The sequence below is a fragment of the Anomaloglossus baeobatrachus genome, chromosome 7 (genome assembly GCF_048569485.1).
Source record: "Anomaloglossus baeobatrachus isolate aAnoBae1 chromosome 7, aAnoBae1.hap1, whole genome shotgun sequence".
Lineage (NCBI taxonomy): Eukaryota > Metazoa > Chordata > Amphibia > Anura > Aromobatidae > Anomaloglossus > Anomaloglossus baeobatrachus.
In genome coordinates, this window is record NC_134359.1 from 269,781,307 (window position 1) to 269,795,433 (window position 14,127).

The window sequence follows — 14,127 nt, forward strand, 5'->3', positions numbered from 1 at the left end:
TTGGATACAACAGCACACAGACAAACACAGCAATAACAGGGGAAACCAAAACTCTATCTCACAGCAGACAAAAAGAGCTTAGGAGGAAAATAAGAGCAGGGAGGAAACAACAAGACAACAGGAGAACTCCACAACAACTCCAAGCACAAAGCAATACAATCACCAGTAAAACTGGGATACAACAGCACACAGACCAACACAGCTATAAACTATAGTCGGCGTGGGAAGACAGATTCCACCAACTTAAATAGGAAGGGAGCCAATGTGATAGGCTTCCAACAACATGTGATCCCAGAAGTAACAAGCAACCTAGCTGAGGTTAACTATTGCTAATCTGATCATGAATGAGCCCACTGCTGGTCGTTACCCAAGCATAACTGTGTAGCTCAGAAGCACCAGAGAAACCATAGGGTGAAGTGTCAGGATTTGCAATGTAAATAGCGTCTGACACCACCATGACAATCGGCGTGTTTTGTGCAAAACTCCTAGTGAAAAAAGTGGCTGAATTACAACAGAAATGTTCTCCAGTCCCTGGCTAGATTGAGATGGTCTATGAATAATTTAGCAAAGAAATGATTCAGACTAAGTATGGGGGAATGGTAACTATTTGTGTTCGGATTATTTGTAACAAATCTGAAAGTACTATTCTGGAATTTGTCAAGAATAACAAACTTAATGTAAATCAATGTGAAAAAGATATTTGATTTTGTTGTGACGAATACTGGAATAGTATTCGGTATTTGGTTTGCATTACCCAGCCACAAATAGCTACTAATCGCCCATCACTAATTCAGACATAAGTGGTGAAGCAATCCACAAACTGCAGGGGTCTCTGATAATGAAGAAATGCTCACAAGGAATCGGACATATGTGGGTCATAGCAATATTGTTTCTATTAATGAAAGATTACAACGATATCCAGCACACCAATGGTGACTTAGCCATTACCCAGTGAGTCAAAGTGTGAGCAGAATGATATGTATCTGTCGTGCTAATGCCAAGCCCTGGGGATGCCCCAACGCACGTTTCGCTTATGATTTATCAAGAGGCATAATGACAGACAGGGGAAGAGGAAAAATTGCTGGAAGATGTCTTGGAATGGTATATGTCTCAAATGTGCTGTGCAGCACCTGGAAGAAGTCTTGTTGGGGTATGGGTCGGTGTTAGTGCTATGTGGCACGTGTACTATACAACGCCATTTGACACATATATCATTGCAAGGCATCTTCCAGCAATTCTGTCTCTTCTATTGCCCGTCCTTATGTCAGTGTACCAATCCTTTGGTTCCTTATGGACTACTATAGTATATAGCATGTGCCTCTAGTTCTACGGCTGTTAAAACGCAGCAACCATTTGAAAAAGACTTACATAGTCGAAATGTCACAAACAAATATTTTGCAAGACTCCTGCTGTTATTTTCCTTGTTTTGCCACAAATGTATCATGGCACGAAAAAAAGAGATAACTGAGGACCTTAAAAGAAGAGTTGTGGCTTGAAAGGGTTACAAAATCATCAGTAAAGAGTTTGGAAACCATTAATTTCCAAACAGGATGAGTGTAAGGCTATGTGCGCACGTTGCGTAAATACATGCAGTTACGCTGCGCTTTGTAGCGCAGCGTAACTGCATGCGTCCTGTGTCCCCTGCACAGTCTATGGAGATTGTGCAGGGGCCGTGCGCACGTGGCGTTTAAGAGCGCAGCGCTTCGGCTACTGCCGAAGCGCTGCGTAAAAAGAAGTGACATGTCACTTCTTTCCTGCGCTTTGCCGGCAGCTCCCGCTCTGTCTATGGGAGAAGCTGCAGGCAGAGCGCATGGAATCGGCTTTCACTACGGACATTTCTGCAGCGATTTAAAGCGCACATGTGCTCTTCAGATCGCTGCAGAAATTTCTGCAGTGACTGTACGCAACGTGCGCACATAGCCTAAATCTAGAGGAAAGTTAAGACCATTATTACCTTTCCTAGGAGTGGTCAATCAGCCAACATCACTCCAAGAGTAAAGCATTTCGTAGTCTATGAGGTAACAAAGTAACCCAAGGTCTCTTCTAAGCAACTAAAGGCCTCTCTTAGACTTGCTAATTTTAAGTTCATGAGTCCACCATTTGGAGAACACTGGACAATAAGGGTGTACATGGCAGGATTGCAAGGAGAAAACCACTGTTCTCCAAAAACAGTTTGCTAAAGATCAGATGGACAAGAATATTAGATTAATCTTTTCATGATGGATGAAAAATGTTTTGGTTTAAATGAGGTGTTATGTTTGGAGATAGAAAAAGATGGAATTACAGCATAAAAGAAAACATCAGTGAAACATGATGGTTGTAGTGTCATATTGTGGCCTCGCCTTGCTTCATCTGGGCCTGGATTGCCATCAATGATAGAACAATAAATTCTAAATTACACCAGAAAATTCTAAAGGAAAATATCAAGACATCTGTCCATGAGCTGCATCTCAAGAGAAAGTGGGTGTCACATGGGGTTTTGCACAAACATTGCCAACTGTGATGGTGGCATTGGGCTCTGTTCAGATTGCAGATTCTGATGCTCTGCCCAATGGTTTCCTCTGGTGTCTGGGATTAACTCAGGCAGATGTTGGGGGTTGACCTGCTGCAGGCTAAAACTCTACATTTAGGTAAACAAGGTTGGTATATAACCATATATAATAATGAAAATCTCTTTTAAAATTTCATAGGCTAGCTAGCAACAGCTAATCTCTGCTAATCTGCTTGCTCCTTTAATCACATGTTGTGGTGAGACCTATCACATCTGCACCCCTCTTATTTATGCTGGTGGAATCCATCTACCCATACCAGCTATAGTTTATTCTATGTTGGTCTGTGAGGTGTGGTGTCCAGACTCTCTGGTGAAAGCTGTGTTAAGTTGTGTTTATTGCTTGAAGCGGTTGTGGAGTTTACCCGTGTTGTTTTGTACTTTCTTCCTGCACTTGATTTCCTCCTAATCTCTCATTGTCTTATCCTGTATGTGTGAATGCTGTGTGAAAGAGTTTTGGTTTTCCCTTGTCTGTATTTCTTTGTGTCCCGTCCTTTCGTGGGGGAAGGAGGAGCACTAATCAGATCAGGACTGGTCAGGAGCAGGGCCAGGAAGGAGACTCAGGCATCTCCACCATTAGGAGTATCCCTGAGATTAAGGAAAACATAGAGTCCCCGACCTTGAGAGACAGTTTAGAAGCCCCCGTTTCCCGATATTCCAAAGTCATCATTGCAGTGGGTTATACATCAATAAAAATAACCCAAAAAGGAGTCATTATAAAAAAAGGAATGTTTACAAAAGAATAAAGGAGAAGTTTTGGAATCAACGTTCTAACCTATACAAATATTGTGGAAGGACCTGTGGTTCATGGGAGAACAAACCCCAACATAACAGAGCTGAAGCTGATTTATAGACCGTACTAGACTATCATTCCTCCAAGATGATGTGCAAAACTAATCAACAAATATGGGGTCATTCCAGATGGTCTAAAGTGTTCCAAAACTTTCAAGCATCATTGTAGATAAAGAGCCTTGAAAATGTATTCATGCCCCATGTATTTTGCTACATTTTAGCAAGTTACATCCACAAACGTAAATGTATTTTATTGGGATGTTATTGTCTTTACTAATACAAAGTAGCAAGTGTTGACAAGTGTAAAGGTCCCGTTACACGACACGCAACGACGTATCTAACGATATATCGCCGGGGTCAGGGATTCCGTGACGCACATCCGGCATTGTTAGCGACGTCGTTACGTGTGACACGCACGAACGACCGTTAATGATGGAAAATACCAAATCGTTCATCGTTGACACATTGTTCATTTTCAAAAAATCGTTGGTTGTTGAGGACGCAGGTTGGTTGTCGTTCCCGAGGCAGCACACATCGCTACGTGTGACACCTCGGGAACGACGAACTGCAGCTTACCTGCAGCCGCCGGCAATGAGGAAGGAAGGAGGTGGGCGGGATATTACGGCCGCTCATCTCCGCCCCTCCGCATCTATTGGGCGGCCACTTAGTGACGCCTCTGTGACGCCGCACAAACCGCCCCCTTAGAAAGGGGGCGGCTCGCCGGCCACAGCAACGTCGCTAGGCAGGTAAGTCCGTGTGACGGGGACTAACAATATTGTGCACCATGGGCAGCGATTTGCTCGTGACGCACAACTGACGGGGGCGGGTATGCTCGCTAGCGATGTCGCTGCGTGTGATGGGGCATTTAGGCTGTGTTCACATGGTGCGCTTTTGCCGCGTTTTTTCTTGCAGATTTTCAGAACTCTACAAGGAAATCCTGATGCCACCAAAATGAATTCTAAAGTGCTGTACACACATTCAGGATCTTTCCTTGCAGATTTTGTTGCAGAAAAAAATCTGCAGCATGTTAATTATTTATTTTTCCTGTGTTTTCACCATTGAAAGCAAAAAAAAAAAGCATAAAAAACCGCATCAAAAACGCGGCACAAAAATGTGGCAAAAACTTGCGTTTTTTTTCTCCCGCAGCATTTTTCCTGCCAAACATGCAGATTGTCTGCAACCAAATCTGCAACGTGTGCACATGGCCTTAAGGCCACTTTAAGCCCACTTTACATGCTACAATATATCTTACGATGTGTCAGCGGGGTCACGTCTTAAGTGACGCACATCCGGCATTGTAAGGTACATTGTAGTGTGTGACAGGTACGTGCGATTGCGATTTAACGAAAATCCGTTCATCGCATACACGTCGTTCATTTCTCATGAATTGAACGTGCGGTTGTGCAATGTTCCCGAGGCAGCACACATCGCAGTGTGTGACACCCCGGGAACATTGAACGACAGCTTACCTCCGTCCGCGGCTCCCGCCGACTATGTGGAAGGAAGGAGGTGGGCGGGATGTTATGTCCCACTCAGCTCCGCCCCTCCGCTTCTATTTCCCGGCTGCCGCGTGACGTCGATGTGACGCTGAACGTCCCTCCCACTCCAGGAAGTGGATGTTCGCCGCTCACATCGAGGTCATATGGACGGGTAAGTACGTGTGACAGGGGTTAATAGTTTGTGCGGCACGTTCAACAAATTGATTGTGCCACACATACGATGGGGGTGTTGCAAATCGCATACAATATCGTATGCGAAATTGCAACGTGTAAAGCGGGCTTTACACACAGAGATAAATCTTTGGCAGATCTGTGGTTGCAGTGAAATCATGGACATATTGTTCCATTTGTACACAGCCACAAACCTGGCACTGATTGTCCACAATTTCACTGCAACCACAGATCTGCCACAGATTTATCTCTGTGTGTGACGGGGCCTTTAAGGAAATGATATATGCTTTTCTAAATATTTAAAAAATATAAATCTGAAAATTATGGCGTGCATTTGTATTCAGACCCCCTGAATCAATACTTTGTAAGATCACCTTACCATACCTCCCAAATGTTGAAGAATGGAAAGAAGGACAAACTCTGCACAGCGAGCTGGTGTAAATTTTGACCACGCCCCTAGCCACACCCATTTGGCAGTGAGGACCATTCAGCATATGCCCTGGACTGTTCATTCATAGTTATAGCAGGCAGAACTTTCTCACATTTATACCGGTATAAGCATCACTTTGTGACTGTAAAGGCCCCGTTACACGCAACGACGTATCTAAATATATCGCCGGGGTCACAAATTCCGTGACGCACATCCGGCATCGTTAGCGGCGTTGTTGCGTGTGACACACACGAACGACTGTTAACGATGGAAAATACTCACCAAATCGTCCATCGTTGACACGTCGTTCATTTTCAAAAAATCGTTGATTGTTGAGGACGCAGGTTGTTCATCGTTCCTGCGGCAGCACACATCGCTATGTGTGACACCTCGGGAACGACGAACTGCAGCTTACCTGTGGCCGCCGGAAATGAGGAAGGAAGGAGGTGGGCGGGATATTACGGCCGCTTATCTCCGCCCCTCCGCTTCTATTGGGCGGCCGCTTAGTGACGCCGCTGTTACGCCGCACAAACTGCCCCCTTAGAAAGGAGGCAGTTTGCCGGCCACAGCAACGTCGCTAGGCAGGTAAGTCCGTGTGACGGCTCCTAACAATATTGTGCACCACGGGCAGCGATTTGTCCATGATGCACAAACGACGGGGGTGGGTACGCTCGCTAGCGATATCGCTGCGTGTAACGCCCCCTTTAGTCCATTTTCGCACGTTGCATAAATCAGGTGTTTTTTTGTTTTCTACAGGATCTGCACCAAATTACACAATAACAATCTTGTCTGATAATTCAATTTTTTTCTGCATTTTTTGTGCCTTTTCCCCATTATTTGATGCATTTTTGGTTCAGATGTGAATCTGCGTTTTTAAGTGTTTTTTATATTACAGAAAAACTTGGATTCTGCAATTAAAGTATCTGCAGTTTTCTTCTGCATTTTTTTTTTTAAACTCCACATAGAAACCTCTAGTGGAAAAAAAAACAATACCAAAACAGCAGAGTTCAGCGCTATCTTTTCATGGAATCACATCCACTTTGCTTGGTCAATTAAACACAGCAGAATTTATGTGCAAAAAAAGCAGCAGAAAAACCTGGCATTTATGCTACATGTGAACATGGACTAAATGTCCAAACAAAGTGGATGAGACGTCATGAAATCTCTGCCCCTGGTGAGTCTAAAGACGCTGCTGAACTGTGCGGTTTTGGTGGATTTTTTTTATAAGCTTCAGAATTCACATCTGAAACAAACACGTATCAAATAAGGGGGACAATACATAAAAAATACAGCAAATACAGAAAAATCAGAGAGTATTGTTATGCTATGTGTGTGAAGACACCTGCAGAAAAAAAAACAGCATTTACGCTACGTGGGAACACAGCCTCAACAATACATATTTATTACATTTTTTATGTGTTTAATAGAGGAAAATAATCAATTGCGCCATTTTTTTTTAGTCCATTTACCGATCCCTATAAATAATCCGATCGCTGTGTTGTTCGAGTTGTTACGATTACAGGGACACCAAATATGTCCATGTTATTTGATGATTTGTGATGTTTATTATTTTATAAAAAAAAAAGCACAATAAAAATTACATTATTCTAATTTTTCAATTATTATTTTTGGTAGATTTATTAGAAGAAAAAATTCTCTTTTCCTCTCCCTCTAGAATACAGGACATAGAGATGCTGCTTTGTGCAATGAAGCTCTGTGTCAGGTGTACTCTGCTGTGTAATAGGCTGCATTGTAGGTTCATCTAAATAAAATCCTCCCTCTGACATCATGATTGCTTGTGGCTCAACAGCTAAGAGCTGTTTGATACATGTTTCAATCCAAGAGGGTGAAAACAAAGAAACATTTGTTTTATCTAAATTTGTATATTTTTCTCATTTCTTTATAGTAGTTTTATGGGAACAAATGAATTTTAAGGATACTTTACACGCTTCAACTTGGTGTGCCATCGCATTTGCGATCGCACACGCCCCCATTGTTTGTGTGGCACGGGCAATTTCTTGCCCGTGTCGCACAATCCTGTAACCCCCCGTCACACGTACTTACCTTCCAAACGACCTCGCTGTGGGTGGTGAACATCCTCTTCCTGAAGGGGGAGGGACTTTCGGCATCACCGCGACGTCACACAGCAGCCGGCCAATAGAAGCGGAGGGGCGGAGATGAACGGGACGTAAACACCCTGCTCACCTCCTTCCTTCTGCATTGCCGGCGGGATGCAGGTAAGCTGTGTTCATCGTTCCCGTGGTGTCACACAGAGCGATGTGTGCTGCCACGGGAACGATGAACAACAGGATGTTCGATTTTTAGAAAATGAGCGACATGTCAACGATGAACGAGAAGGTGGGTATTTCTGCTCGTTCATTGCTGTCACACGCTACAATATAACTAACGATGCCGGATGTGCGTCACTTACGACGTGACCCCACCGACATCTCATTAGATATATCGTAGTGTGTAAAGCCCGCTTTACTCTTTCCTTCACTTACATAGATATGCAGTGTCTGTCTATCTGTCTTGCTATCTATCTATCTATTTATCTATCTATCTATTTATCTATTTATCTATCATCTACATCTATCCCTCTATGTAGCTGAATAATCTGTTTTTGGTTTATCAAATCTTCCTACATTTTTCAATAGAGGCAGTGGCTCAATGGTAGAGCTGCTGCCTATGGACAATGAGTTCATGCGTTCACGTTCTGGCAAACCAGAGCAATAAAGAATTTAATTTATGGACTGAACTGAGTTAATTTATTCACTGCACTGAGGAGAGGAGCCGGGACAAGAGCTGTGAACAGCGGGACTGTGGGAGAGAGCCCTCAAATCGGGACAATCCCGCAGAATCCGGAACGGTTGGGAGGTATTTCTTTCGCTCCAATTACTGCTACAAGTCTTTTGGGATTTGTCTCAACCTGCTTTGCACATCAAGAGGCTGAAATGTTTGCCTATGCTTCCTAGCAAAATAGCTCTAGCTCAATAAGATCGAATTGAGACATATGTGACAGCAATTGTTAAGTGTTGCCAAAGATCCTCAATAGGATTGAGGTCTGGACTGTGACTGGGCCATTCATACACATTTGATCTAATCATCATCCTGGTCCTAAGTTGTAGTAATGTTCCCCCATCCTGTAGTAATATCCCACATCCTGTAATAATGTCCCCATCTTGGTCCCATGTTGTAGTAATGTCCCCCATCCTGTAGTAATGTCCCCCATCCTGTAGTAATGTCCCCATCCTGGTCCCATGTTTTAGTAATGTCCCCCATCCTGTAGTAATGTCCCCCATCCTGTAGTAATGTCCCCATCCTGGTCCGATGTTGCAGTAATGTCCCCCATCCTGTAGTAAGGTCCCCCATCCTGTAGTAATGTCCTCCATCCTGTAGTAATGTCCCCATCCTGGTCCCATGTTGTAGTAATGCCCCCCAACCTGGTCTGTTTCAAGTCTTTTGGAAGGAAGGAAGATAGGTAAGTGTTGGTTAAAATAGGGTCAAACTAATAAAACTAATATAAAAGTTGATATGTCTGCAATTTTTGTAAGGTGAAATCGTAAGCTGGTCGGGTCTGATGGGTGCTGCTGGTCTTGGTCTTGCACCTCCTATCTTCTTGTGATCGCCATCCTCCTTCCCTGCTCCGTGTGGATGGTGCATTCTACGTCATCCACACAGTGTCCTCCATAGCTCTCCTGTGCACACACTCTTCTGTCTAAAAGTACTGTAGTGCGCATACATGGGCGATCTTTGTCCTTTCCCCATGCCTGTGCATTATAGTTCTTTGCTTTGTACACAGCAGGACAAAGTGAAGTGCGCATGCGCAGGAGCGCAAAGGAGGGCTCTGTGTGGATGATGTAGGACGGGTCATCCACACGGAGCTGGGAAGGAGGATGGCAATGGAAGGAAGAGAGGAGGCACCGGAGGCAGACCAGCGACACCCATCAGACTGGACCCCTAGATGAGTGTAATAAATGTGTTTTTTATGTTATACAGAGCGGCCTGGGCTCTTATATACAGTTTATACAGTATTCCAGAATGCAGAATATAAAAGCTCACTAGTGTTAGCTGCTGTTTATAGGTTACAAATCTGGTGACAGGTTTCTTTAGGCCTCTGCCACACTTCCGCAAAAAAAAGTACGTGTCTCATGTTCCGTTTTTCGGGTCCGTGTTCCGGTTTTTATGGGCATTTCTCCGGTACGTGTGACATCCAAGTGATGGCGTATGCTCGCCGTGTGTGTGTGTGGAATGTCCGTGTATGTGTGAGATACGTATATGTAATGTCCGTGTGGTGTCCGTTTGAAATGATCCGTGTGTGAGGCAAAATGTCGTTGTTACATACCCGCTGACAGCCGACACAGACAGAGACGCGCGATGAGAATGAACTCGGATGAACTTCACCCGACTTCATTGTCATACCACGGCTCTGTCTGTGTGTGGCGTCCTGATTAGCGGTCACCCGTGAAGGACTCACCGGTGACCGATAATCCCCTGAGTGACTGAAGTTAGCGGCGTGATTATCGCTGCCGTCACTCAGGCTACCCGTGGCTAGCTGGAGTCCTCCACCTGAGACCGCAACTCACCTGTGATTTTTTTGCCGATCGCTCAGCTCACTTCAGTCACTTGGGGGACTTGCTGTCACAGTTGGAGGATCCAGCGGTGGCCGCGAGTAACCTGAGTGACGTCATCGCTGATTGAGCATCTCACCTCAGTTGCTGCGTGGTGCTGACAGAGAGCGGTCATGTTATGTGGCTGCTCCTGTCACCTTCATGTAGCAGAGCTGAGAGCGTCGTAGGACCTCCGTGGATTACGCCGGACCTGGATGGGTATTTGTGGCTTAATAAAGTGGTGAAAGAGGGTTTTGGTTTTGTGTATTATTCCAAATAAAGGATTTTTTGGATGTGTGTGTTTATTTTCTTAAAATTACAGGTTAATCATGGAAGGTATCTCGGGGAGACGCCTGTCATAATTAACCCCTTATTACCTCGATTGCCCCCGCATCAGTGCAATTCGGGATGAGCCGGGTAGAGTCCCGGAAATGTCGTATCTAATGGATGCGGCAATTCTGGGCGGCTGCTGGCTTATATTGTTAGGCTGGGTGTCTCCCCATAAGGCCTGAAACACACATCCGTGAAACACGTGCGTGTTTGGTCCGTTTCCGTGTATACTGGAGACACGGCCAAACGTGCACCAATGTTATTGTATGATAAAAGCTCCACGTGCGTTTTTGATGCATGTCCGTTTGTCCGTGTCCGTGATCCGTACCTGTGTGCATTTTGCACGGCAGCATGTCCGTTTTCTGCACGCAACACGCAGCACGGACCCAATGAAAGTCAATGGGTCTGTGCGCACGTCCAAGTGACACGGACGCATCTCTGTTTGCTCCCTGGACGTTTTGTGCTTTTTTCATGTGATGTCGGTCTTTTTTCTTTTTCTGTTTCGTTCTCTCCCTCAGTCCGTCGGTCGGTCTCTATGTCTGTCGGTCGGTCTCTCTGTCTTATCTGTCCCTCTAGCTGTCTGTCGGTCAGTTCCCCCCCTCTCTCATACTTACCGTTCCCCGATCTCCGGCGCGGCGCTGCACGGCTGTTATAAAAACTTCGGCGGCTTTTACTATTTTGAAAAAGCCGGCCGCCCATTAATCAATCTCGTATTCCCTGCTTTACCCGCCCACCGGCGCCTGTGATTGGTTGCAGTCACACACGCCCACCACGCTGAGTGACAGTTGTCTCACTGCACCCAATCACAGCAGCCAGTGGGCGTGTCTATACTGTGCAGTAAAATAAATAAATAAATAATTAAAAAAAACGGCATGCGGTCCCCCCCCCCCCCATTTTAATACCAGCCAGATAAAGCCATACGGCTGAAGGCTGGTATTCTCGGGATGGCAAGCCCCACGTTATGGGGAGCCCCCCAGCCTAACAATATCAGTCAGCAGCCTCCCAGAATTGCCGCATACATTATATGCGACAGTTCTGGGACTGTACCCGGCTCTTCCCGATTTGCCCTGGTGCGTTGGCAAATCGGGGTAATAAGGAGTTATTGGCAGCTCATAGCTGCCAATAAGTCCTAGATTAATCATGTCAGGCGTCTCCCCGAGATACCTTCCATGATTAATCTGTAAGTGACATTTAAAAAACACACACACACCCGAAAAAATAATTTATTAGAAATAAAAAACACTAACAAAGTCCCTCATCACCAATTTATTAACCCCGACAAAGCCCTCCATGTCCGGAGTAATCCACGGACCTCCAGCGTCGCTTCCAGCTCTGCTACATGCAGGTGACAGGAGCTGCAGAATACACCGCCGCTCCTGTCAGCTCCACACAACAAATGAGGTGAGTAGCGCGATCAGCTGAGTGGACACTGAGGTTACCCGCGGCCACCGCTGGATCCAGCGGTGGCCGCGAGTTAGGCTGCTTCACACTACGTCTTTTTAACATGCGTCCTGAACGTTTTTTTAACGCAAAAACGGATCCAGTGCAAATGCGTTTTCATTTCAATGCATTTGCAATGGACTCGCGTTAACATGCGTTCACCTGCGTTTGCGTGCGTTATAGTGAGGATCCAGCGACTTGCAGTTTTTTAACATCTTTCAAAAACGCTACATGTAGCGTTTTTGAGCTGCGTCCAAATACTGCAAATCGCTGGATCCTGACTAAACAGCACGCAAACGCATGTGAACGCTGGCGTGCTGATAGACAGGATCCTGCTTGCTCTACTGAGCATGCCCAGAACCAGTCTCGCGTGATCAGTCCCTCTCTCTCCTACCTCTCTGTCTCTCCCCCTCCCTCTCCTCCACCTGAGAGCTGCGGACACTCGTAACCAAGGTAAATATCGGGTAACCACTTATCTTAGTTACCCGATGTTTACGTTGGTTACGTGTGCAGGGAGCCCGGCCCCTTGCAGCTGCAGACGCTCGGAACCAAAGTAAATATCGGGTATCCAAGCAAGTATACCCGATGTTTACCTTGGTTACGAACCTCCGCAGTTGTAAGAAGCCGGCTCCCAGTCTGGCACGTTTAGTTCCCATCACTCCCGATCACATGACTCCAAAACCCGCCCCTAAACATCCAGTGACATGATCCTGCAAAGTAACACATGCGTTTGCATGCGTTTTTTGCTGTAAAAGCAGGATCCGCTTTTGCAGCAAAAAAACGTTCAGGACGCATGTTAAAAAGACGTAGTGTGTAAGCAGCCTCACCTGACTGACAGCAGCTGATCGCGCTACTCACCTCATTTGTTGCGTGGAGCTGACAGGAGCGGCGGTGTATTCTGCAGCTCCTGTCACCTGCATGTAGCAGAGCTGGAAGCGACGCTGGAGGTCCGTGGATTACGCCGGACATGGAAGGCTTTGTCGGGGTTAATAAATTGGTGATGAGGGACTTTGTTACTGTTTTTTATTTCTAATAAATTATTTTTTCGGGTGTGTGTGTTTTTTAAATGTCACTTACAGATTAATCATGGAAGGTATCTCGGGGAGACGCCTGACATGATTAATCTAGGATTTAGTGGCAGCTATGGGCGGCCAATAACTCCTTATTACCCTGATTTGCCAACGCACCAGGGCAAATCGGGAAGAGCCGGGTACAGTCCCAGAACTGTCACACATAATGTATGCGGCAATTCTGGGCGGCTGCTGACTGATATTGTTAGGCTGGGGGGCTCCCCATAACGTGGGGCTCCCCATTCTGAGAATACAAGCCTTCAGCCGTATGGCTTTATCTGGCTGGTATTAAAATGGGGGGACCGCACGCCGTTTTTTTTAATTATTTATTTATTTATTTTACTGCACAGTATAGACACACCCACCGGCTGCTGTGATTGGGTGCAGTGACACAGCTGTCACTCAGCGTGGTGGCCGTGTGTGACTGCAACCAATCACAGGCGCCTGTAGGCGGGTAAAGCAGGGAATACGAGATTGATTAATGAGCGGTAGGCTTTTTCAAATTAGTAAAAGCCGCCGAAGTTTTTATAACAGCCGTGCAGCGCCGCGCCGGTGATCGGGGAACGGTAAGTATGAGAGACGGCTGCTCAATTTAGTCAGGGGATTAGCGGTCACCGGTGAGTCCTTCACGGGTGACCGCTAATCAGTACGCGGCACACAGACAGAGCCGCAGCATGACAATGAAGTCGGGTGAAGTTCACCTGAGTTCATTCTCATCGCGCAACTCTGTCTGCTGTCTGCCGAAATGTATCAACGACATTGTGCATCACACACACACACACGGAACATTTTACACGGACAACACACACACATGTCAGTTATTTCACTCACGCACACACGGTCATTGCACACGCACATACGGTTAGCATACGGGATACACACGCTGGCCACACATACCATAAAAACGAACCTAAAAAACGGAAAACGGACCCGAAAAACGGCCCGTTTTACACGTGCGTGGTTTTAACGGATGTGTGGCGGAGCCCTAACGTGGAGCCCCCGATCCTGAGAATACCAGCTTTCAGCCGTGTGGCTTTACACTGGCTGGTATCAAATTTGGGGGGGGCTGCACGTCGTTTTTGTTTATTTATTTATTTTACTGCATGATATAGACCCGCCCACCGGCGGCTGTGATTGGTTTCAGTGAGACAGCTGTCACTCAGCGTGGGGGCGTGTCTGACTGCAACCAATCATAGGCGCTGGTGGGCTGAGGAAGCAGTGAATACGAGATTGAATA